We start from the raw sequence: 19,765 nt of genomic DNA, 5'->3' as shown, positions 1-19,765 counted from the left end.
AATATCTAGGTTGAAATCATAACACATGCCAGCTATATGACCAGGGACAAATCGCTTCACATTTAAGTGCCCCGGGCAACTGGGTAAGTCTGTGCCAAACAGGTTGCCACTTATATAAGTAGAGGGAGCTTTTTCCCACACTGTGAGTTCCTTATATCAAAGAAAGCACAAGTCCCTACAAAAAACAAACCCAGAAAAAAGAGGATACCCCATGATAGGAGAAAAGAGAAAGAAAAACAAATGTCTGGTTGACAGGATGGTTCAGTGAGTTACTGCGAGCATTTGGCATTTGCTGCCAGGTTCATAGAAGGCATTTCAGCTTTACAGAGGCATTATGGAGGCGGTAAAATGCTTGCTAATGGCCAGGCAGATAACTGTTAAGTAGCTCTGATCGTTTATTTGCTGGAAGAAGTCAATTTTTTCCCTCCCCCCCCCCCACTATTTCATTATTTCAGGGCCAGGAATTCACTTTTACAAGCGCTGACGATGGTCAGCTTAGAAGCGCGAGGCCACTCTGGGTGAGCCCAGTCATCCATCCTGTTGGGTCAGAGATCTCCAGTGTTATTCCACAGTAATCCCAGGTCTTTGTTTACGTAACACATGTTTATAATTTGGTTAAAAATGTGCAGCGATTTCCAGGAAGCCAGGGGTACCAAGGCCAAGTTTGCATCTTTGGCTCCCTCTCATGTTTCACCAGTGTACTGCAGCCATAGTAGAGTCTAGACTTGTCTGCATTTGAAAGGTTTCTGAGCTTAGGGCAGTAATAGGTTTTACCCCACACAGTAGGGCTTCTTTCTGGAGAAATCACTTTGCTGAAGATCAGATAGGTGTCACTTATGCAAAGTTAATCTCACAGTCCTGATAACTCCTCTTCTACTTAGAGGAAAGAAAAACAAAGAAGAGAGGAAATTAGTCTGGAGCCAGGCACATTTATGCCCCCCCCACCCCGACTTTTATTAGTGGTCAGTATTCTTTAACACGAATTGCTTCATTTATCAAAAACTAAGTCCTTTGAAGTAATATACTAATATTCAGTCTATATAGGCTGTCTTTGAAGGATACTCAATTTCTAATTAAATAATTCACTTTTTAATTAAACAACCTGCAATTCTTTACTTATAAAGCTCCACTGAGAGTTATTTCCACAACAGACATGGAATGAGTCACAGTTTTAAGTGTCCTTTTTGGGGATATATTGCTAATCTATTTGTTAAAAGGAAGAAAAAAAGGCATTCTGGAAATGCCTATTGGGATAGAGTGCTGCTCTTGGAACTGTAAACATCTGGGTCACACCAGCTGTGTATTCCTGGGCAAGTGACATGACCTCGCTGTCCCTCAGTTTTCTCATTTGTATAATGGGGTTAATAATAGCACCCCTCTCACGAGGCTGTTGTAAGGATCAAATCATTTAATTATGTAAAGTGCTGTAAATTATGGAAAGTTGTCTTTTACTACTATCTTGCCTCTCGTTGGTTGGCTGTGTGAGCATGGGCAAATTATTTAATCTCAGCCTCTGTTTCTTCTTTTGTAAGATGGGGATAACAATGCTTGAAGTGCCTACTTTGCAGATTTGGGTGTGTGTGTGTGTGTGTGTGTGTGTGTGTGTGTGTGTGTGTGTGTGTAAAGTACTTTGCAGGCTTTTAAAGACTCTCTAAATGTTAGATATTTATATAAATAAAGATATGTCATGTCAACAAGAAGTTGCCTGATACTAGGTAAAACACAGGGTTTGGGGAGTCAAAGGACCAGGATTCAAATCCTGGCTCTTTTGCTTACTGTGTTTGGGATGGTGGGAAAATCACTAAGTCTCTCTGGCTCTCAGTTCCCTTCTCTGTTAAATGAGATTAGACTTGTTGTTCAGTCATTTATTCAGTCATGTTTGACTTTCAGTGGCCCCATTTGGGTTGGTTTGTTTGTTTTTTGCTAAAGATACTGGAGTGGTTTGCCATACCCTCTCCTGCTCATTTTACAGATGAGGAAACTGAAGCAAACAGTGTGAAGTGACTTGCCCAGGGTCACACAGCTAGGAAGTGTCCGAGTCCAGATTTGAACTTAGGAAGATGAGTTTTCCTGACTCCAGGCATGGTGCTCTATCCACTGTACCACCCAGCTCTCTGATTATGGTATTTCAGAGTGGGACAGGATCTTAGAGGCCATTCAGGCCAATCCGTATCCTAAAAAGACTCCCCTCTCCACTGTACCTGGCAGGTGATTATCCAGCTTCCGCTGAAAAACTTCCGGGGAGGGAGAAGCCACCAGCTCTGAGGCCAACTAGGCCACTTTGGAGCAGCCCTCATTTCTAGGCAGTGTTTCCTGACATGCAGCTCTTTGCATGTCCCCCTGTTGCTCCTGTCTCTGTCCTCTGGGGCCAATCAGAACAGAGCTCTCTCTTCTGCAGGATTCACACCTCCAGGGTGTGAATGTACATCTTTGTACCGCTGGCTTGCCATGTTTATTGATGATGGTCAATTCTGCCAACCATTTCCGTGCCCCCTTCTGTGTAGAACTTTGGTACAGTCAAGCACCTCACCTACCTTTCTTTAGCTGGTCTCCACGACAGCCTTGTGAGGTTGATACTCTATGAGGCTTAGAAACGTAGAAGCATCCTGGGGTTCCTTTCAGCTTGAAGTCTACAAGCTTCATCTTAGACCATGTAAACATATACTAGACAGTTAGAAGCAAGTCACCAGACAGTCACTCATAGAATCACAGATTTAGAGCTGGAAGGGACCTAAGGGGCCACCTAGCCGACCTCCCTCATTTTACAAGAGAGGAAACTAAGGTTCGGAAGGGTGAAGTGACCTGCTTATGCCAACATGAACAATGCACTCCAAGGTTTAGAGACTCGTCTCTCACATGCCCTGGAAGTTGAATGTATGATAGCAAATGATGCATGTGCATATCTATACACACATATACATCTTATATCTATGTATATGTATGTATATACATTTCATATCATATGTTTATTTATATTTTCATGTATTAAATACTTAAATATGTAATATAATATATACAGAATATAATATATTTGTATATAATGTATATTTATGTACATTCATATATATGTGTATATACATATATACATACACATATATGTATATATATTATATATATATTATATATACAGAGAGAGACAGAGAATATGTTTATTAAGCAGCTAGGTGGTACAGTGGATAGAGTGCCAGGCCTGAAGTCAGGAGGACCTGAGTTCAAATCCGGCCTCAGACCGAACACTTGACACTTAGTAGCTCTGTGACCCTGGGCAAGTCACTTAACCCCAATTGCCTTAAAAAAGAAAAAAAATGTTTCAAATCTGGCTTCAGACACTTACTAGCTGTGTTACCCTGGGCAAGTCACTTCACTGCCTCAGTTTTCTCATCTGTAAAATAAGAAGGAAATGGCAAGCCATTCCAGTTATCTTTGACAAAACAAAATAAAATAAATGGGATCATGAAGAGTTGGACACAATCGAACAACAACAACAAACAAAAACTGTGATAAATTCTGCAGGTAGAAGAGCAGGCAAGCAGGACAGCCCCTGCGCTCCAGGGGAGGAATCTACACGTCTAGGTATGGCATGCAGTGGCAGTATAGTGTGGGGAGGACAGAGAAGAGAGATGGAGACCTGAGCCCAGGCAAAACAAGGCAAGAGCTCACCAGGAGATTGTTTCCTTTCTGGTTGGTTTTTAGGAATTCTGGAGGTTGCCAGGCACACTTTGACCACAGTGCATTTGTGGCCCTTGAACACAGAGGACTGAGATTAACATAAAAGTCGCAAAAGATGACTGTGACTAAGAGGGGTAGAGTTTGTCGTTTTCAGCATCATTAGCTGCATTGTTGGCCTTTTCTATATAATGGTTATAATAATTGATGCTTAATAATTTTCTTTATTTTTTTCCTTCCTAGAAGCACTTGCAATTCTGACAGTTGACATTTTACCTGCCAGAAGCTCTATATGTGTGACCTTCCCCCCTCACGAACAAAGCACCTGCCTGGGGAGTCTGGGAGCTCGTGTGTATCTGCATATTTGGGGCTGTCCAGTGCAACCTCTGGGATTGGGGGTCTAAGTTTCCTGGTTTCCCAGTTTGAGATCAGGGAGATGCTGCTGAAGAAAGCAGTGCGTTGCAGAGGTGGAACAATGAATGAAACAGCCGGAGCGCCTCGTGCTTCGCTGCTGTATTATCAGCGGCAGAATCTGCGCTGGCTCACCTCATCAATGAGTGAGTATACTCGTGCACTTGACCCATCATCCGTCCCATCCATTTCTTTGTGATTCGGCTGGGCTGTTGCCGATTTCAGCCTCACCACTTGCGGAGCTGCTCCCCTTTCTGCCACCAGGGAGCCACGGACTACAGCCCGCAAAGTCTAGGAAAGCCAGCGAGCCTGGCGATGGAATTCGTCCACGCTTTGGCGGCCGAGCAGACGCGATGACTGACGGGCTGCCCTGGCTCAGTTATCACAGTGCTGATGCTGTCCGTTCTCAAGGTACAGTACTGTGATAACTGAAGGATGGTAGCCATCTTGCCACCTGGTCACTTGGAGGCAGGAGCTGAGGCAGAGGCGAAAGGAGTGGGCGGTGAGGTGAGTAGGGGGAGAGGCCCAGAGCCAGCAAGCCAGCTGGCTTGTTCCTGGCCTCTACCGCTGGGTCACTTGGGGTAAGTGCACCTCTTCTTTAAGTCTCTCTGCTTCCAGGCCATCGCCCTTCTAATCCATCCTTCCCAACTGGTGAATCAGTATTCCCAAGACATTAATCTGACCATGCCACTCTATCCCCTTCTCAGACTCCTACTCAAAAACCACTAGTAGCTCCCTATTACCTCTAGGATAAAATACAAAAATCCTCAAACTGGCATTGAAAGCCTTCTCAAACTTAATCTCCCTCCCTTTTCTTTCTCTCCCTTTTTAAACCCAGTGTTGTAAGGATCAAATGAGATAATATTTGTAAAGCAGCTAGCACATGCAATATGTGGCATACAGTAGGTGCGGAATAAGTGCTTATTCCCCTTAAATTTTTTCATTCAACAAAAATCTATTTTTCCCTCTCCAGCCTTTCGTTGTGGTGGGCGTGGGGGAGTATTGAGCAATAGCTCAATCTTTGTAACAAATTATGCATGGTCAAACAATACAGATTTCCTGCATTGGCCATGGGCAAAATAAGCCTCAGTCTACACTACATCCTAAAGCTCATTATCTCCCTTTCAACTGGTTTTTTTTCCCCTATTATATGCCCTCACACACTCTAAATTCCAGCCCGCCAATGTGTTTCCCACACCTGACATTCCAGTCTCCTGTTTCCCTGTCTTACACAGGCTTCCCCCATGCATAGAATGCCCTGCCCTCTCATTAACACCTCTTAGGGTCCTTAGCTTCCTGAAAAGCACATCTGAGGTGCCACCTTTTACACAAAACTTTTCCTCAATCCCACCCCACTCCACCCTGGTTGTTAATACCTTTCCTTTCCCCAAATTATCTTGTATTTATCTATATATGTGTTATGTTATCCCAGTAAAGTAAAAGGTCCTTGAGGGCAGGGACTGTCTCATTTTTGCCTTTGTATCCACAGTGCCTGACACATAGTAGGTACTTTTTAAATGTCTGTTGAATTTGATCTAATAGAGGATGAAAATAAAATGTGGTCCTTGTTCATTTTGCAGCAAAAGCAGTGAGACCTGCTGAGCAAAAGCACCTCAGTGCTTTAAAATCACCAGGAGAGGAAGGCCAGCAAAGGATGCTTTTCTTTTCTTTTTTCTTTTCTTTTTTTCTTTCTTTTCTTTTCTTTTCTTTTCTTTTCTTTTCTTTTCTTTTCTTTTCTTTTTTTTCTTCTTTTCTTTTCTTCTTTTTCTTTTTTTAAATATAAATTTATTTATTTGTAGTTTTCAACATTCATTTCCACAAGTTTTTGAGTTCCAAATTTTCACGCCGTCTCAACCCTCCCCCCACCCCAAGATGGCATTCACTCTGAATATTCCTTCCCCTAGTCTGTCCTCTTTTCTTTCTCTCCCCCCTTCTCTTATCCCCTTCCCCTTCTATTTTCCTGTAGGGCAGGATAGACTTCTGTACCCCATTTCCTGTATTTCTTATTTCCGGGTAGCATGTGAAAACATTTTTTTAAACATATGTTTTTAAAACTTTAGGTTTCAAATTTTCTCTCTTCCTCCCTCCCCACCCACCCTCATTGAAAAGGCAAGCAACTCAATATAGGTTGTACATGTGCAGTTATGCAAAACACTTCCATAGTAGACATGTTGTGAAAAACTAACTCTATTTCCCTTAATCCTATTCTGCCCTCCCATTTATTCTATTCTTTCTTTTGACCCTGTTCCTCCTCAGAAGTATTTACTTCTGATTACACCCTTTTCCAATCTGCCCTCCTCTCTATTATCCCCCTGCTCTCTTGTCCCCTTTTCCCCCTATTTTCTTGTAGGGTAAGACAAATTTCCATACCCAACTGAATGTGTATGTTATTCCCTCCTTAAGCCAAATCCTATGAGAATAAGATTCACTCATTCCCTCTCACCTTCCCCTTTCCCCTCCACTGTAAGAGACTTTTCTTTTCTGTTTTTTTTGTGAGATAATTTACCCCATTCTACCTCTCCCTTTCTTCTTCTCTGAGTATAATCCTCCCTCATCCCTTAATTTTATTCTCCAGATATGACCCCTTAATCTTCAACTCACCCTGTGCCTTCTATCTATCTATCTATCTGTCTATCTATCTATCTATCTATCTATCTATCTATCTATCCATACATATAATTTTTTTCCTCCAACTACCCTAATACTGACAAAGGTCTCATGAGTTATGTCATCTTTCCATGCAGGAATGTAAACAGTTCAATCTTAATAAGTCTCTTATGATTTCTCTTTCCTGTTTACCTCTTCATGTTCCACTTGAGTCCTGTATTTGAAAGTCAAATTTTCTATTCAGCTCTGGTCTTTTCATCAGGAATGCTTGAAAGTCCTCTATTTCACTGAATGACCATTTTTTCCCCTGAAGGATTATACTCAGTTTTGCTGGGTAGGTGATTCTTGGTTGTAATCCTATCTCCTTTGCCCTCCAGAATATTATATTCCATGCCCTGCGGTCCTTTAATGTAGAAGCTGCTAAATCTTGTGTTATCCTGATTGTGTTTCCACAGTACTTGAATTGTTTCCTTCTGGCAGCTTGTAATATTTTCTCCTTGACCTGGGAACTCTGGAATTTGGCTACACTATTCCTAGGAGTTTTCCTTTGGGGATCTCTTTCAGGAGGAGATCTGTGGATTCTTTCAATTTCTATTGTGCCCTCTGGTTCAACTATATCAGGGCAGTTTTCCTTGATAATTTCTTGAAAGATGATGTCTAGGCTCTTTTTTTGATCATGGCTTTCAGATAGTCCAATAATTTTTAAATTCTCTCTCCTGGATCTATTTTCCAGGTCAGTTGTTTTTCCAATGAGATATTTCACATTGTTTTCTAATTTTTCATTCTTTTGGATTTGTTTTACAGTGTCTTGATTTCTCATAAAGTCACTAGCTTCCAATTGCTCTATTCTAATTTTTAAGGAAGTATTTTCTTCAGTAGTCTTTTGGACTTCCTTTTCCATTTGGCCAATTTTTCTTTTTAGGGCATTTTTCTCCTCATTGGCTTTTTGGACCTCTTTTGCCATTTGGGTTAGGCTATTTTTTAAGGTGTTATTTTCTTCAGTATTTTTTTGGGTCTCCTTTAGCAAGCTGTTGACTTGTTTTTCATGATTTTCTTGCATCACTCTCATTTCTCTTTCCAGTTTTTTCCTCTGCTTCCCTTACTTGCTTCTCAAAATCCCTTTTGAGCTCTTCCAAGGCCTGGGACTGATTCATATTTTTCTTGGAGGCTTTGGATGTAGGAGCTTTGACTTTGTTGTCTTCTTCTGGTTGTATATTTTGATCTTCTTTTCACCAAAGTAAGATAATATAGTCTGACTCTTTTTGCGCTGCTTGCTCATGATCCCGGCCAATTACTTGAGTTTTAAACTCTTTGTTAAGGTAAGAGTCTGCTTCCAATGTGGAGAATGTACTGTCCCAAGCTTCGGGGTTTGTACAGCTGTTTTCAGAGATACTTGTAGGGACCTGTAAATTTTCAGTTCTTCCAAGGTGGTATGATAAGGGGCGAGGTGTTTACTCCTTTCCTGGCCTGCGACTACAAGTACTCCTTTCTGTCCTGTAACTGTGAGGAAGGGTTCCTCTCCACAGCCCACTCTAAGCTCCACCACACCAGCGCTCCTCCTCACCCCAACACTGCCACCCAGAACTGTGACCCAGATCCCACACAGGCAAAGCAAGAGATTCCTGCCCAGCACTGGCAAAGAGATCCCTGCAGTCCCTCTCTGATCAGCCACTGGATTCCCCCTCAGTCTGTGGGCCAGAAGCTCGGGAAGCAGCTGCCCCCCCCCCCGGGCCACACTCTTGGGGAATGGAGCTGAGACCCCGCCTTCCTTTCTCAGCACCGACAGAAACAGACTTTTCCCACTGACTTTGTAAGTTGTCTTTGGCATTCGTGAATTGAGGAGTCTGGAAACCTCCACAGCTGCCCGAGATTCATTCCTCTGAGGCCTGCTCCAGGTTCGCTGCGCCCTCTCCCCCAGCCCGGCGTGATACACCTTTCTAATCAATCTTCCAGGTTGTCTTGGGCTGGAAATTTGTTTCACTCTGTCTTTTTGTGGGTTCTGCTGCGTCAGGATTTATTTAGAGCCATTTTTAATGAGTATTTGGAGGGGTTTGGGGGGAGAGCTTAAGCAAGTCACTGCTTCGCTCAGCCATCTTTGCTCCACCCCGATGCTTTTCACAAATAAGAATTCTATCACAGCTTTCTCCTGCTCATTATTGTGGAAGCCTGAGGCGGCTTCCAGCTTGAGCTGCTGGAGCGGGAGAGGACACTTCCCCTTTCTGAAAAGGCTGCCTGAAGAAAGAAAGTAGCATTGCCCCAAGGAGGGGCCTGCTAATCCTACCTCAATGAGGTTCCCCCCTGCCTTGCCAGGTCACAAAGGGTTACCTTTCACTGTTCTTTGATGAGCTCACAAAGAAAAAACAATCCCGCACCTCTGATGTTTCCAAGGAAATCGTGTCTGTGAAAGTGTGTGACAGAGGGAGAGTGTGTACATGAGTGTGTCAGTGTGTGTTTTGTAAGTGTATGTGAGTGTGTATGTGTGACTGTGTGCATGTGTATGTGTGAGTGCATATGACAATGTGTGTGTGTATGTGTGACTGTGTGAGTGTGTATGTGTGAGTGTGTGTGAGTATGAGTCGTGTGAGTGTGAGAAAGAGTTATGTCAGTGTGTGAGGAGTGTGAGTGTGTTTTGTGAATGTATGTGTGAGTGGTGCGAGTGTTGCAAGTGTATATGAGAGCATGAGTTGTTTGTGTGAATTGTGTCAGTGTGTGAGGAGTGTGTGCGTATGTGTTATGAGAGTGTGTATGCGTGAGTGTAGTGTGAGAATATGTGTGTGTAGTGTGAAAGTGCATTCATGAGTGTGTGAGTATATGTATGTATGAGTGTGAGTGTACATCATTTTGAAACCTTAAATATCTATTATTATTATTATTGAGGGTCAAAACTTAATGAAGAGGCAGTCTGGCACCATTTCTAGAGGCCATTTCTAGAAGTCCTGGGTTCAAGTTCTGCCTCAGACATATCCTAGTTGTGGCTAATTTGCTTGTGTGTATACTCATATGTATGTAATGTGCACACATGTGCATTGTCATACACACATGTGTATGTCTCCAGGCCTGTGAGACTCCCCTTCTTGGGGAGGCAATTCCCTTCACCAGGGCTGATCAACAACTGTTTTACAACTATTAGCACTTACAAAATTGCTTTAAGGTTTGCAAAGCACTTTACAAATATTTCCTCCCCACAACAGCCCCAGGAGGTAGGTACTGTTGTTATCCCCATTTTACAGATGATTAAAACCGAGCTTACAGTACATTAAGTGATTTACTCAAGATCACACAGCCAGGAAGCATCTGGGGCTGGATCTGAATGGAAGTCTTCCTGACCTGAAAGTTAGCTGACTTTAATTAGAGGTTAAGTTATTTACCCACGGGTCACATGACCCAAGTGTGTCTGAGGCAGGACTGGAATCCCGTTCCACTATATCACACTATGTCTTTAATGAGGCTGATGAAGATGATGTTACAACAATAATGGCAATGATTAATTAGTGTCCAAGCATTGAGCTTATAGTCAAGAAGTCTTACCTGCGGCACTTACTAGCTGTGGTTATCTCCCTAGGACTTGCTTAATAAGAGTGATTGATCTCCTAGCTTTGTGACCCTGGGCAAGTCCCTTAACTTATATCAGCTTCAGTTTCCTCCTTTGTGAAATTAGGATAATAATGGCACTGTGAGGAAGATTAAATGAGATAATGTATGTAAATTATCACTTTGCAAACCTTAAGATACTCTAGAAATGTTAGTTGTTATTTTCACATAGCCTTTTCAAGGTTTGCAAAGCACTTTACATTGCCTCATTTGATCTTTTTAATAACCTTGAGAGATAGGAACTATTCTCATCGTTGCCAGTTAACAGATAAGGAAACTGAGGCAGACAGGTTAAGTGACTTACCCAGGATCATAATACACCTAGTATCAGATGTTTCATTTGAACCCAAGTCTTCCTGATTCTTAGTCCAGCTCTCTACCGACAGCTTCACCCTGCTTCTGTCCTGAGTCACAGACAGTTGCTATTGGTGTTGGTCAAGAGAGTTCCCACACTGGGAGTTCCCTACTCAGATGAAAACATGGACTCTTCCCATATTTTTCCTGGAACACTATATCTCTGGTGAATCACAAATCCATTCCATACTCCCATAAATGACAATGATAATTGACATCGATACGGATTGTGATGGTTGGCAAAGCACTGATATGTTGTGGCTTTTGACCCTCATGGTGACTGTGTGAGGCAGGTGTTACAGGTATTATTGTCCCTTTTTTACAGATGAGGAGACTGAGGCCCTGGGAAATGAAGCCACTTGCCCATGTTCACACTTAGCAAGTGTCAGTCAGGATTTGATAGGTCTTCCTGATTCCAAGTCCAAAACCCCATCCACTATGACTTTTTTTTTTTAGTATTTCAAACCACAGCATGAGAAAAGCCTGTAGTGATACGTGACCCAGGCTAATTTCAAGAAATCGATAGCTTATGTCCTTGTGGCAGTGAGACCTTACATGTTAATCACAACATCTGCTTCCCCAGTGATGGAGACCTTCTCCATAAGACTAACAGACGTAAGGAAGATTCAGAAGAGGGCAGGGTAAGAGACCCCACCCAGCAACTTCTGTCATCGTTGCCAGGAGGCGACAGTAGTTTCGGTCCCTTCAGAACATCCATTTCCCAGAAGAAGGATCTGATTTGTAAAACTAGTGTTGGGGTTCAACCACTAACCAGATACAGGAAGCCCTCACCTATCAGCAGCGTACTGTGGAAGGGAAGTGGAATGTGCAGCCGGAGGTTCTGACTTCATTTGTCTGTGTGACGCTGTGCACCTCAGTCATTCTCTGTTGGCCGCTGTTTCCACATCTATGAAATGAAAGGGTTTGGTCTGTACAGCTTCTAGGGTTCGTTTTAACTCTGAATCTATCATCCTTTGGCTCTGAACGAAGGAAGCTTCCTCAAGTGTGGCCCACGGTTCCCTGCCTTATGAAACCAAGTGACACTCATTCATTAAATGCCTTGAGGGAAGGATCAGTGTTCTTACATCAGTCATTGCCTTGTGAATGCTCGTCTCTGCACCTTGTGCTTTCAGGGAGTTTAGGGGGTTTTGTCTTTCTGTTCTGTAGCTATAGACTGGGAGTTTTATGGTCTTCTTCCTTAGAATCACAGATTTCAAGCTCAGAGGGCCAGCAGAGATCTTAGGGTCCTACACTCTCAGTTTACAGATAGGGAAACTGAGGCCCACCATATATGAGTAGCAGAACCTCAATGAATACCCAGGCCTTAGGACTCCAAATTCAGACCTCTTTCTTCTATGCCCTACTGGCCTTTCTGATTTTCTGCTTCTGGTCAGAGAATAATAGATTTAGAATGGGCAGGGATCTTGGAGGTCAGTTAGTCCAACCCCCTCATTTTAGAGAGAAGGAAACAGGCCCAGAGAGGTTGAGCAACTCACCCCACATCACACAGCTAGTGAAGAGCAGAGCCAGATCTGATGGCAGACGCAGTGCTGTTTCTGTCCTGCCGTCATGCAAAAGGCCAGGCTTCAATGGCCTGGAAAATCAGATTTCTCATTAGAATTTTGCCTAAAATATGAGTGAAGAGTAAGAGCCTGGTAAGGTCTCCTGTGTATACAGTGAGTGAGATTCGGGACATCCCCTTTTGATTCCCAGGCAGTTTTTTTTTCTACTCTTGGAGTTTTCTACCACATTGAAAATCATTCCAGTTAAATGGCTTTGGGGTCAACAAAGTTTGAATAAGAGTATTCTCTGGCTTAACAAAGACCCTGGGCTTTGACTCCCAGGGTGAGTCTCACTGGAGGACTCCGTGCGTCCCTGACTTCCCAAAGTCTCACCACTCTCCAAGCCATTCTGAGGTAAGTTTCTTTGAAGGTCATCACTTAGAGTCATTCCCATCTGTCCTGGTCCATCCCTCAAGCACCTTCAGAAGTAAAAGGAAACAAGTCTAGGTCATAGTTTATACACTCTGGCCATTCCCCAAGGCAACGGTGAGTGAGCCTTCGTTGGAGTCTTGGCTTGGCTTTGAACTAGTCGAGTGGGCTTGGGAGAGTCATTCCTACCTCATTCCCCCTCCCTCCTGAAATGAGTCCTTTGGGCAAAATGGTCCCTAAGGGCTTATCCAGCTCTTCCCATTTGGTGTTGTTTTCCCAGACATCCTTTCCACATTCTTGGCCCCTGCATCCACTGCAGAAGCCTCTGCCCCATTTCCTGTCTTAAGCCACGAGAACTGAGAATTCCTTCAACTGTTCCAGCTGTGTGCTTTATGTAAGAAGGTTGAGTCCCACTCTCCTTGGCCAGAAAAGAAAAGGCACTCTGACCATATTAGTGAAGAGGAATTGAGCCCTGGGATGGAGGCAGTGGAAATTTACAAAGATGCCTTAAGGAAGAAATGACTTACAGTCTTTTGATTTCTTGAAAGATCCTACACGGGGGTGTTTTGTCTTGTGGCATAAAAATAATAGCTGACCTTTTTTGGAGCCCCTTAAAATTTGGGCAGCTAGGTGGCACAGTGGGTTGAGTATGGGCCTGAAATCAGGAAGACTCATCTTCCTGAGTTCAAATCTGGCCTGCAACACTTCCTAGCTCTGTGACCCTGGGCAAGTCATTTAACACTGCCTCAGTTTCCTCATCTGTACAATCAGCTGAAGAAGGGAATGGCAAACCACTCCAGGATCCTTGCCAAGAAAACCCCAAATGGGATCACATCGAGGTGGACATGACTGAACAACCAAAAAATTGACAAAGCACTTTTTATTTATTACCTGTCTTCTTTGACCCTCCCAACAACCCTGTGGGGTAGATATCACTGACATCACTATTCTCGTTTCACAGATAAAGAAACTGAGTCTTAGAGACAGCATGTCTTGTTCATCATCACTGTTCAGTATCAAAGGTAGAATTAGAACCCAGGTCTTCGTAAAGCATGTGCACATGCAGACAACATTCTTATTACTGGTCATTCTCTGGTGCCTGAAATACACCTCTTTCTCATTTCCAACTCAAGGCCTCCCAGTGCTTAGCACCACGCCTGGCACACGGGAGCACATGCTTGGCGCATGCTTTTTCATTAAAATGCATGTTGAATGACTCCATTCAAATGCCACCTTTGACACCCGGTCTTGCTTGTCCCCATTGCCAGGAAGCCCCCTCCCTAATTGCACTGTATTTATTTGATATCCATTCTGCATGTATGTAAATATGTCCACGGCATCACCCCGAAGGGGTGGGAGCTCTTTGAGTGTAGGGATTGTTTCATCATTTAATCATGTAGTGCAGTGCCTGGCACTTAGGAGGCACCTGTTAATGGATAGCTCTAGCTGCTACCCCATGGGGGAAGATGTTCTGCTTAGACAGAACGCCTTGCATGTCCCTAGCTGCAATGGTGGTCCTACTTCTGTGTCCTGCCCTGCTCTGGCCTCACCAGCCCTTAAGTTCAGCAATGCCATCAGTTAGGTCAAGTTCTTCATCTTTGGGGCTCCACTGTATGACAATGACCAAGGGCCAGGCTCAGTGATCTGTGAAGGCAATGACAGATCCGAGGGCTGGAGCTGGTCTGGAATCCTCCTTGGGCTTTTTCCTACCCAAGCAAGATCCTACTGGCTCCCATTTCCTGTAAACAGCAACAAAGGCCAAGACTTTGGGTCTATGGAAGGAACATAGGAAGACTTGCCTAGGCCTGGAAGCCCTTGGCATCTTCAGAACAGCAGCTAATGAGACCTTGAGGGGGTGGGAAAGTGACTCATTTTTAAAGAATCTGCCTTCTGGTATTCTAATAGGGTTAGTGTGAAGTGATGAAAGGGGGAAATCTGATGGGATTTTTTCCACTGACTTGGATTTTCTAAACAAGTGTTGGGGTGGAGTGGGACTTTTTTTTTTTTGGTTGCTGTTTTCTCTGTGTTCCTTTGGTGGGTAAGGACACGGCATAGCATTGTGGGTAGAAGGTAAGCTTCCAAGGCAAAAAGACAGGTTCAAATCCAGCCTTTAATACAGTCTTGCCACATGATCCCAGCCAGTCAGTTCCCCCCAGGAAACTCCCTAAGGCTCTAAATCCAATTTAATAATAATTATGAAGTGCCTACTATGTGTCTAGCACCATACTAGGTTATGGGGATGCAAAGAACAAGATATAGCTTCTGCCCTCAAGGAGCTGGCGTCCTATTGGGAGGAAACGATATGTCCACAGATAGTCGCTCCCCCACACTCAGGCCCAATATCTTCATCTGTAAAATAAGGATGGACTAGGTGCCCTCTAGGACCCATTTCTATGTCTTGATTTCTGATCCTGTAACTAAATCCAAGACAAATCCCGACTGGATTTCTTTAGCTGTTCTTCCATGGGGAAAGATGTCCATTCTGCCACAAGTAATTTGGAGAGCACAAGGACAACAACGGGAGGGCTTGGGAAAGGCCTCTGGGAGGAGCTGAGGAGGTGGGAGCCTGAGGGGAGGAGGGAGAGCACTGCAGGGCTGGGGAGGAGGGACAGCCTAGGCAAAGACACAGGAGAGGCCAAACGTGGAGGAACAGGTGGCATGTGTCTGCTGCATGAGGACAGCCGGAGAATACTGTAGCCAGCCACACCCACTGAGCTGCTTTCTCAGCTGGTTTTCCTCCTCAGTGAGGAGTCCATGTGACAGTGACAAGCATGGTCAGTCAGTTTAAGGACGTTGTTTCCAAAGTAGGCCCTCCCTGCACCGATAGATACTGCAGTCCCTGCTGTGACGGCAGGTGGGCTTTGAGAATGGACACTTGAGGTTGATTTCCCAGAGCCAAGATTTGAAGCCAGGTCCTGGGGCTCCAATTTCTATGCTCTTTCCACAGTCCTGGAAGGGCAGCTAGGTGGCTCAGTGGATAGAGCACCAAGCCTAGAGTCAGGAAGACTCATCTTCCTGGTTCAAATCTGTCCTCAGACACTTCCTAGCTGTGTGACCCTGGGAAGTTATTTACCCCTATTTGCCTCAGTTTCCTTATCTGAAAACATGAGCTAGAGAAGGAAATGGCAAACCGCTTCAATATCTTTGCCAAGAAAACCCTAAATGGGGCCATGAAGAGTCAAACATGACTGAAAAATGATTAAATGTCCTGAGTTGCCTCTTGGCTGTTTTAGAGGGGATTTGTGCTCAGGCCTGCGTTGGACTCTGAGTTCTCTTCCAGCACAAAGATTCTGAGGCTCTGTTAGTTATGCTTTGCCTTCTACATTTGAAGGGCTCCTGCTGTTTTATCTTTTTACAGGAGACTGAAGCAAGATGGACTTGGAGATCATGGTCTTTCACACTGGGAGCAGCAGAGGACAGCCGAGGACAGCATACAGCCTGGAAGTACCAGTATAGAACAAGAAAGCTCATGCAGTCTGTGCCACCAATTTCCTTAATGTTCCCCCAGGCAAGTCATGAAGTCTCCCTGGGCTCAATTTTTCTCACTTTGAAAATGAGTAGACTTTATGCGCCACTCTTGTTTTTCAAGCTGAGATGCTGTAGTTTTCTGAACATCTGCTCTGCATTGCTCTACTCTGGTGTTCTCTACAGGGTAAATCACAGGCGGTGTTTTTTATGAGGGGGAAGAGGAGAGAAAAATTGGGAATCATAGGAACATAGATTAAGAACCTTAGGACCTTAGAAATCTGCCTTCATTTTATAGTGAGGAAACAGAAAGATTCAGAGAGTTTAAGTGATTTGCCCAGGGTCGCACAGTAAGGCCTAACGCAGGAATTAGACCAGGTTTTGCTGATTCAGAAGTCCAGCTCTCTATTGCCTCTTGATTTAGTCATAGAATCATAGAGCATCAGGGTTGGAAGGAGTCTCAGAGATGAGCAAACCCAGCCCATGCCTGGCCAATACTGTCTATAATATCTGATAAAGAGGTAAAGAACATCAAGGAGCAGTGGATTAGCAGAGTTGGTTGCTGTTACATAGCAGCATTGGGCTGGGGAACCCGTGACACCAAGGCCACATCTGGCTGGCCCTGGAGAACAGAACTAGGAACAGAGTGTGGAAATTGTCATGAGGCCACTTTAGGCTGGATAGCAGGAAGAACTTCCTATCATTGAGAGCTGACCAGAAAGAAATGGGCTGCCTCTAGAGGGGGATGAGTCCCCTCTCCTCTAAGGGCTCTGAGCAGAGCTTTGGTGGCTACCTGCTGGGTAAATCATAGTGGGGATCCATTTGGGGGTACATGTTGTACTAGATGGGCACTGAGGTCCCTTCCAATTCTAGAATTTTCTGACTCTGTAAAATTGAGGCATAATTCCAAAGCACTGGCTTTTGGAGTGAAAAAAAAAAGATTTGAAATCTCACTTTTGTCATTTAATAGCTGTATGACCTTGGACTTACCCTCCCGAGGGCTCAGTTTCCTTATGTGTAAAATAAAGAAGTTGGACTCGGTGACCACTAAGATCCCTTCTAGCCCTAGATCTGCGATGCTATGAAGTTTACCTATATGTAATCTTATGTAATATATTTCAACATCTCTGACTTCCCAGATCAAGGCATCGTCCTTGGCCACCTTCCCCATCATTTGTATTTTCTTCCCTCATTAGAACGTGGTCTCCTGAAGAACAGGAACGATCTTGACTTGGTATTTGTGTCTTTAGTGCTTGACAGACTAAGCGTTACTGAATGTTTTGTCAATCACTCATTTGTTCACTGACTCAACATGGATAAACACTACATTTTCTCAAAGTGATGGTGGCTGGGTAGCCATCATGTTTTTTATTTCATTTAATTTAAATCTTTCTCAATTACATGTAAACAAAAATTTTTAACATTCATTTTTTTAAAAATTGAGTTTCAAATTCTCTTCTCTCCCCCACCCCAAGAAGGCAAGCAATTTGATACAGATTATACATGTGCAGTCATGTAAAACGTTTCCATGTTACCCATGTTACAAAAGAAAATGCAGACCAAAAAAACAAGAATAATAAAGAAAGTTTTTTAAAAGTATGCTTTAACCTGTATTCAGACTCCATCGGGTCTTTCTCTGGGCGTGGGTAACATTTTTCATCATGTGTCGTTCGGATTGATCTTGGATCATTGTATTGCTAGGAATAGCTAGGTCATTCACGGTTGATCATTGTGCAATATTGCTGTTACTGTGTACAATGTGTGCTCACTTCACTCTGTATTAGTTCACGTGAGTCTTCCCAGGACTTTCTGAAAGCATCCTGCTGGTTATTTTTTAATGGCACAATAGTGTTCCATCACGATCATATACCAAAACTCATTTAGCTATTCCTCAATCGATGGACATCCCCTCCATTTCCAATTCTTTGCCGCCACAAAAAGAACAACTAGAAATATTTTTGCACACGTGGGTCCTTTTCCTTAAAAAATCTTTTGGGGATACAGACCTAGTAATGGTATTGCTGGATTAAAGGATATGCACAGTTTTGTAGCCCTTAGGACATAGTTCCAAATTGCTTTCCAGAATGATTGGATCAGTTCACAACTCCACCAACAGTGCTTTAGTGTCCCTGTTTTTCCACATCCTCTACAACATATGCCATTTTTTTTTTTGTCAATCTGATATGTGGTACCTCAGAGTTGTTTGAATTTGTGTTTCTCTAATTAACAGTGATTTGGAATATTTTTTCATGTGACCATAGATAGCTTTAATTTCTTCATCTGAACGCTGCGTGTTCATATCCTTTGGCCATTTATCAATTGGGGAATGATTCATATTCTTAGAAATTTGACTCCATTCTCTGTATACTTGAAAAATGAGGCCTTTATCGGAGAAACTTGCTGTGAAAAAATTTTCCCTCTGTCCGGTTTCCCTTCTAATCTTGGCTGCACTGGTTTTGTTTGTGTAAAATCTTTTTAATTTGACACGACCGAAATTATCCATTTTATATCCCATAGTGCTCTCTGTCTCTTGCTTGCTCATAAATTCTTCCCTTATTCATAAATCTGACAGGTAAAATATTCCATGCTCCCCTAATTTTCTTATATTACCCTTTATGTTTAAATCATGTACCCATTTTGACCTTATCTTGGTATACAGTATGAGATGTTGGTCTACTATACATTCCCAAAGTGGGTGCAGTGGAATGATCCAGGGGGGGAAGTAGTAGCCTCGGGTGCAATTAGGGGGCATTGAATAAAAATAAGAAAGAGAAGAAGAGAAGAAAGTACAATAGTTTGAAAAAACGCTCATACATGTTTCATCTGTTATATAACAGAGTTAAAGTTGCAGTGATTACATTATATTCCAAATAAACACACAAAATGCAAGTTATAATCAATCAGTGGTCAAGTCCACCAATGGGTCTTAACAAGCAAGTGTTTACAGTCATGTGATGCAATATTGCATCATCAAAGTTTCAATACAGGAAAAAACCACAAATTTACAATAAATTATTAAATTTAAGATGTATCATTTTTTAAAAATATTTTTAAATGATGCAAATTTTAAAAAAATGCTAAAGGGTTAAAGAAAGTAGATTTTCAAGAGGGCACTGAATAATTTTTTTAAAGGGGGTAGTAGGCCAAATAAGTTTGGGAGCCTCTGGCCTATACCTAGTTTCTGCTATACTGCTTTCCAGTTCTCCCAACAGTTTTTGCCAAATACTGAATTCTTGCTAAAATCTTGGATCTTTGGGTATATCAAATACTAGATTATTATGGTCATTTACTACTTTGTAGTGTATTTTTTTTTATCAATGCCTTAGAAAAAAGCTCATCAAATTTGTAGCTGGTGCAAAGCTGGGAAGGCTGACGTATATGTGATAGATAGCAAAGTCAGAACTCAAAATTTTAATAGGCTGGGGGCATTGGATTGAATCCAATAAGATGAAATTGAAAAAAGATAAATGTAGTATTACATTGGCACTTAGATTCCAAAAAATCAACCATACAAGTGTGAGATGAGGGAAACAGGACTAGATAGTGATTAATCTGAAAAAGATCAGGGGGTTTCAGTGGTCGGTAATCTTGATATGAGTCAACAATGACATGCAAGAAAGCTAATATGATGCTATGGAAGAAGTCATGCTATGTTGCCCCTGTCTTCTCCAGGCTAGACAGCCTCATTTCCTTTACCCCATCTTCACATGGCATAGACTGGAAGCCCTTCACCATTCTGG

At 42.9% G+C, this 19,765-nt stretch overlaps 1 long non-coding RNA gene across 1 annotated transcript; it reads left to right on the top strand.

Annotated features, from left to right (window-relative positions):
* Positions 1-3,083: 3,083 nt before the first annotated feature.
* Positions 3,084-17,624, top strand: LOC110212947 (uncharacterized). Its single transcript, XR_002325811.2, has 2 exons — positions 3,084-4,223; positions 15,919-17,624. It is a non-coding gene; the product is annotated as an uncharacterized LOC110212947 (long non-coding RNA).
* The last annotated feature ends 2,141 nt before the right edge of the window (positions 17,625-19,765 follow it).

The sequence above is a fragment of the Phascolarctos cinereus genome, unplaced genomic scaffold, assembly GCF_003287225.1.
Source record: "Phascolarctos cinereus isolate Bilbo 61053 unplaced genomic scaffold, phaCin_HiC Scaffold_5;HRSCAF=322, whole genome shotgun sequence".
NCBI lineage: Eukaryota > Metazoa > Chordata > Mammalia > Diprotodontia > Phascolarctidae > Phascolarctos > Phascolarctos cinereus.
The sequence above is the reverse complement of the archived record's forward strand: the minus strand, read 5'-3'. Positions and strand labels throughout refer to the sequence as shown.